This window comes from Narcine bancroftii, chromosome 6 (assembly GCF_036971445.1).
Source record: "Narcine bancroftii isolate sNarBan1 chromosome 6, sNarBan1.hap1, whole genome shotgun sequence".
NCBI classification, from domain to species: Eukaryota; Metazoa; Chordata; class Chondrichthyes; order Torpediniformes; family Narcinidae; genus Narcine; species Narcine bancroftii.
Window position 1 is genome coordinate 228,941,422 of NC_091474.1, and position 7,112 is coordinate 228,948,533.

Below are 7,112 nucleotides of genomic sequence, written 5' to 3' on the forward strand. Positions count from 1 at the left end.
CAGGGCGTAGCTTGAGCGGGGCTGGATGCTGATTAGCTGTCCCAGATCTGCTGGCCTGGATTGGACCCCCTGCGATCTGCTGGCAGTGATTGGTCAATTCGACCAATATTCCTGCAGCCTATGGGAACGGGTGTCTCATCTCGCCTGCTGTTTGCCTGATTGCTGTGTTCGACGGCTGTTTCCTGTCGGCCTGCTACACCATCCTGTTTATAAATATGCAAGGATGTTCGAAGAACTATATAAGTAGAAATGTTGAAGATACGAGGATATAACTTCCCGAATGATTACCAGAACTTGGCCGGGTTCTTCACAGCAGTATTGGGTTATTTGTAGTTTCCTTGTATTTGTACAAGGGCAATAGGGGGAGGATTACAGTGGACTGTTTTTCCTGGAACATCGCTAGTAGGGGGAGTTGAGGGTTAAGATTACCTTGCATTTTGTTGAGAGAGGACAGTGATCTGATAAAGTATTGGACATGGTGGTACAGCAGGACTGCAGCATGTGGCAGCAGACAATGCCCTTACTGTGACATCCATCTGCTTGGCTCTCCTTTGAGTTTCATAATCTCAGCAGTGGAAATTAATTGACAAATTGTAGGGAGCTGAGAAAATAGGCTCACTTTGGAAATGTCTCCAGCTAACACCCAAGTCCTTGCTGCAGATACTCGAGCTGTCTGTAGTCGTGATTCTGATGGTGGAGCAGACTTGATGGGCTAAATAGCCTCATTCTGCTACTATATCTTCTGAGCTCATCAAACAGCACAGAAACAGGCCCTTTAGCCCATCTAATATGTGTCAAACTATTATTCTGCCTAGTCCCAATGACCTGCACCCAGACCATAGCCCTACATATTCCCCCCCCCCCCCCCCCAATCGATGTACCAATCCAAATTTTTCATACAAGCCTGAGAATGCCTGATCTCGTCTGATCTCGGAAGCTAAGCAAGCTCAGGCCTGGTCAGTACTTGGATGGGAGACCGCCTGGGAATACCAGGTGGTGTAGGCTTTTTGCTAGCCTGAAAACACCTGATCTCGTCTGATCTCGGAAGCTAAGCAGGCTCAGGCCTGGTCAGTACTTGGATGGGAGACCGCCTGGGAATACCAGGTGCCGTAAGCTTTTTGCTAGCCTGATCTTGTCTGACCTTGGAAGCTAAGCAGGCTCAGGCCTGGTCAGTACTTGGATGGGAGACCGCCTGGGAATACCAGGTGGCGTAGGCTTTTTGCTAGCCTGAAAACGCCCGGTCTCGTCTGATCTTGGAAGCTAAGCAGGCTCAGGCCTGGTCAGTACTTGGATGGGAGACCGGTGCCGTAGGGTTTTAGGGCAGCATGGTTAGCGTAGTGGTTAGCGCAATTCTATTTCAGCACCAGCAAGCTGGGTTTGAAACTATCTGTAAGGAGTTTGTCCGCTCTCCCCATGTCTGTGTGGGTTTCCTCCAGTTTCTCTGGTTTCCTCCCACCCTTCAAAACATATGGGGATTGTAGATTCAGTGGGTGTAATTTGGTGGCATTGGCCCGTGGGCCAGACGGTCCTGTTACGACAATAATTTTTATTATTAACTATCAATAACGTAACACTTAACTCTAACTTACCTCCACTATGCGCAAGTGTGTGTGTGTGAGTGTGTGTTCAGGCAGAATTGTGAGAAGTCAGTTTTTAAAGTTCAGTCTCAGAAATCTTTTCTGTTGAAACTCAGAACCTTTACTGCTGTCTGAAAGTATTTCTCAAAACTCACGACATCTTGTGGAGTTGTTTTCAGAGACATGTTTCTTCATACGAATGATTTTCCACAATTTCCCCCTTCTCTTGTATGGAGGTTTCAGAATTTGTATTTTCTATGATGAATTCACAAACCTAGGCACGGGTTACTGGCTCTTTCTCTTCAAGACCACTGATGCTGTGTATTTCCCATGTCAAGGAGAACACAACACAATAGTACCTCCCTTACAGAAGGCTACTGCATTTCTGACTTCAGATGAAACTGGTGCAATATTCAAGATGCCTTCCTGCTGTCGTAATCACATGACATGACATCACTGCTAGCGTCTGTTTGAAGTACCTTTCTTTCAAAAGTTAACAAGAAAATGCTTCCAGACTGTTGGCTCAGATCAACAAGCAGAACGACCTTGTGCGTGCACACAGGTGCTTTCTGAATAAACTTCAATGGGAAAATTGCTCACTTTCCTGAATTAGAAGTCAATCTGTCTCTTTGAGCAACCATTCATTGTCTTCATTATTTCAATGGACAATTGCTCTAGGTTTTACTGCTCTGCTTCGGCTGTCCCACAGCAGACTTAACATCTCTGTTTGTAAGTGTCTGTGTAACAACCCACAAAGTCCCTTTATTAAAAATAATATATTTTATAACTTAAAGATTACTAATAACATAATTCTGTAACAGAGCTGCATGTCTAAATTGTAAAAAAAAATCCCCTTTCACCTTTAATTCATGTGATCTAGTTCTTGTCTTACCTAACCTCAGTGGAAGAAGCCTGCTTGCATTTACTCTGTCTGTACCCTTCATCAGTTTAAATACCTCTATCAAATCTCCCCTCCTTCTTCTATGTTCCAGAGAATAAGGTCATAACCTGCTTAACCTTGCCCTGCAACTTAGCTCCTCAAATCCCAGTCACCTCCATTCAAATTTTCTCTGCACTCTTTCAACCTTATTGATTATATTTCCTGTGTGGCAATTGAGATAGCAAGATGAGGTTCAGTTGTGACAACCTCAGACTGAGAGGGAAGGGGAATGGACCCTGCATGGGGTCCACTGTAAGAGGCCACTGTAAGTAGTCATGAATCACCTTTCTCTCCCTGGATTGAAATACAGAAGAAATATAAAAGTTTAATATTAGTAAATGATCCCGGATAAGTATAAATATGCTCTCAATCCCTTAGGGGAGAGCATAAATCTTGTTTATCAGGTTAGAGCCACCTCCTTGACAAAGGGCTCAGGCCCGAAACATTGGTTTCGACCTAGGGACGTTGTGGGACCTACTGAGTTTCTCCAGCACTTCTTGTATTTACTATAATCACAGCATCTGCAGACTTTCTTGTTTCGCTCCTGTACACATTGTACCATTGCTCAATAAAGATTCTTCACTTGTACTGTGACAGACATATAGAGATCCCCTGGCCGCTTTAACTCAACTCAACCAAACAATTCGGTTAACCAGAGACACAGGGGACTGAAGTCTAGAGCATAAAAGTGATCTGCTGGTGGGACGCAGGGTGTTGTCTCGATGTGGAGTTCTGATCACAAAGGTGGTCAAGTCTTTTCTCCCACTTCCCCTCTGGCCGAGTTCCTCCAGCAGGTTGTTTTTGTTCCAACTTGGTTAATTGTCTGGTTATTTCATCAGGAGCAATTTGGGGAACGAGGCCTCATCCAATGAAGGAATAATTTAGTCAAGTTGTGATACAAATGGGTTTGGAAAAGACTGCACATCATCACTGTTCTTTTGCCTGTGAAAGTCCGTTTCGGCGGGATGGTTTCAGAAATCAGTGTCTGGCGCCCTCCAGTGCTTTATTAATCACATTACATGGGCATGTCAGATGAGGCAGAAAGAAACAGCAAAGGCCAGTGGTTCTCAACCTTTTTCTTTCCACTTACACACCACTTTAATGATCCCTACACCATTGGTGCTCTGTGATTAGTAAGGGATTGCCTAAGGTGGTAGGTGAGTGGGAAGGGAAGGTTGAGAATCACTGCCCTAGACCCAATTGTCACTGAAATATTTTGCCTGAGAAAAATTGTCATTGGCCCATTTCCTTTGGGGTTATGAAACCCTGCACATAACGAGTCAATGAGGGACAATTAAAACAGTGATTTTCAAACTTGTTCTTTCCACCCACATACCACCTTAAGAAATCCCTTACTAATCACGGAGCACTGATGGGATAGCGAAAACATCAGCCAGCTCCCCACCATGACTACCACCCCCCCCACATCTCCATCGGGCACACAAAACTCAAAACGGTTAACCAGTTTACCTATCTCGGCTGCATCATTTCATCGGATGCAAGGATCGACAACGAGATAGACAACAGACTCGCCAAGGCAAATAGCGCCTTTGGAAGACTACACAAAAGAGTCTGGAAAAGCAACCAACTGAAAAACCTCACAAAGATAAGCATATACAGAGCCGTTGTCATACCCACACTCCTGTTCAGCTCCGAACCATGGGTCCTCTACCGGCATCACCTACGGCTCCTAGAACGCTTCCACCCGCGTTGTCTCCGCTCCATCCTCAACATTCATTGGAGCGACTTCATCCCTAACATTGAAGTACTCGAGATGGCAGAGGCCGACAGCATCGAATCCACACTGCTGAAGATCCAACTGCGCTGGGTAGGTCACGTCTCCAGAATGGAGGACCATCGCCTTCCCAAGATCGTGTTATATGGCGAGCTCTCCACTGGCCACCGTGACAGAGGTGCACCAAAGAAGAGGTACAAGGACTGCCGAAAGAAATCTCTTGGTGCCTGCCACATTGACCACCGCCAGTGGGCTGATATTGCCTCAAACTGTGCATCTTGGCGCCTCACAGTTCAGTGGGCAGCAACCTCCTTTGAAGAAGACCGCAGAGCCCACCTCACTGATAAAAGACAAAGGAGGAAAACCCAACACCCAACCCCAACCAACCAATTTTCCACTGCAACCGCTGCAACCGTGTCTGCCTGTCCCGCATCGGACTTGTCAGCCACCAACGAGCCGGCAGCTGACGTGGACATTACCCCTCCATAAATCTTCGTCCGCGAAGCCAAGCCAAAGAAAGAAGATAAGACATGAGTGGAAAGAAAAAGATTGAGAACCACTGGCAAAGACAAAGCTACTCACTCGTCAGGTCAGGACACTCATCCACATCAACTACATTTTACTCCGCAGAAATTAAATGGATTAAATTCTAATTTTTCAGATAAATGTTTTAGATGCAATAAAGAAATAAGTACTTTTCTACACTCTCAGTGGGAATGTTCAAAATTAATACCCTTTTGGACAGAACTGGGTTTATTTCTGGAAAGAGTTACATAAGTTAAGTTTCATCAAGATCAAAAATTTTTTCATTGGAAATATTTTCGACACAGAATTGGAATTAAATTAAATAAATATCAAAAAGAATTTGTTAAAATAGCTAGAAAATGTGTGGCAGTAACTTGGAAATCTAATGTGTATTTGGAAATGGGTAGATGGCAATACTGAAATAGGTTGTTGTAAACCACTTGAAAAGATTACATATAATTATGTAACAAATTAGAAATTTTTGAAAAAATTTGGGACTTGTATTTACAAATTGTAGGAATTAAGTTGTAATCGCCCAACCTAAGCCTTCTGACTTCTAAAAGCAAGAAAATTAAGATGTTAGTTTTTGTTTGATAGTTTTAGTAAGTTTTTATAAATACTATCCAGATGTTTCCTTTCTTCTTTCTTTTCTATTGGGTTGTTGGTGGGGGGGGGGGGGGGTGGATGGGAGGCAGACATTAAAAAAAATCACTATGTATTAATTTTTTCATTATTTTTGAATATACAATTTATGTGTTTTTTTATTGCATATGTGAAATTAAATAACATTTTCAAAACACAACATGCCCAATCTTCAATTCATCCGCAAACACACTGACCCATCCCTCAACCTCTTTGTCCAGGCCATTTATAAAAATCACAAAGTGCAGGGTTCCAGATGGATCCTTAATGAACTCCACTAGTCACTGATCTCCAGGCAGAATACTCTCCATCCACTACTACTCTCTGCCTGCTACAGGCAAGTCAATTCTGAATCCACACAGCCCTCTGCCCCATGACTTTCTGAATGAGTCTAGCATGGGGAACCTTGTCAAATGCCCAATTAAAATCCATATACGCCATATCTCCTTCCCTACCCTCATCAATTTCTTATGTTACAACCTCAAGAAACTCAATTAGGATCGTGAGGCATGATCTTCCCCTTCACAAAGACATCCTGACTATCCCTGAGAAGACTGTACTTCTCCAAGTACTCATAAATCCCCTCCTTAAGAGCTATCTTCACTCATTGGTCTATAATTCCCAAGATTTTCCCGATTACCATTTTTAAACAAGGGGACCACATTTGCCATTCTCCAATCCTCCGGCCCATCCCCTGTGGCCAAGAAGGAAGCAAAGATCATTGCCAATAACCCTGCAATATCTTCCCTACCTTCCTATAGCAACCTGGGGCATATCTCATCTGATTTGGGGGATATCAATCCTAATGTTTTTAAGACTCTTAAACTCAACAAGGTCCAGCACATGCTTGTTCTATTCTGAGTTCACCTTGACCAAGGTTCTTTTCTCTGGTGAATACTAAAGCAAAGTATTCATTTAGGATCTCTCCAACCTCCTCTGCCTCCAGGCACTTTGCCTTCTTTATACTTCAGCAACCCTATCTTTTCTCTCATCATCCTTCTGTTCTTCACTTATGCATAGAATGCCTAAGACTTTTCCTTAATCCTACTTGGCAAGGCCTTGTCATGCTCCCTTTGAGGTCTCCTAAGTCCTTTCTTAAGTTTCTTCCTGGCTACCATATAATTCTCATAACCCCTTCCTGTTTCCTGCTTCCTAAATCTAATCTAAACTTCTTTCTTCCTCTTTACCAGCTGCCTCACCTGTTATGTCAAGCACAGTTGTCTTTTCCTTCCACCTTTTCCCTGTCTCAGTGGGACAAACCTATCCAGGACCCCATGCAAGCAGTCCCTAAACATACCCCACATTATTCCCGTGCTTTCTCCCGAGAACATCTTGTTACAAGCCCAGAGGACTCCAAAACCCAGCAGGAATAGAAATTCACCAAGTCTATGGTTACTTAAACAAAAGTTGCTTTTAATTTCCTTTTAGCATAAAAACAGGATTAAACTTTTGTTACAAGGTTCTGTGTTGTGTGGTTTTGTGTTGGAAAGTGACAGTTTGCCTTTAAGAGCCAAGGTGAAGGTGGACTGCAGAGAGAGTGGGAGACTGACTGGGCATGTGCAGAAAATGATCTAAAAATTTCTGGACTTGGATGATAAACCACCACTGGGTGGTGCTGTGGAGTGGAAAAAGGCCCAAAACATGAGTCATGGCCTGGAGGATAGTTTAGAATGTTGGGCATTTTAAAAGGGAT

At 43.6% G+C, this 7,112-nt stretch overlaps 2 pseudogenes; both read left to right on the forward strand.

Annotated features, from left to right (window-relative positions):
* Nucleotides 1–885: 885 nt before the first annotated feature.
* LOC138738328 (5S ribosomal RNA) lies at nt 886–1,005 on the forward strand (annotated as a pseudogene).
* A 3-nt stretch (nt 1,006–1,008) lies between these two features.
* Nucleotides 1,009–1,106, forward strand: LOC138738280 (5S ribosomal RNA; annotated as a pseudogene).
* The last annotated feature ends 6,006 nt before the right edge of the window (nt 1,107–7,112 follow it).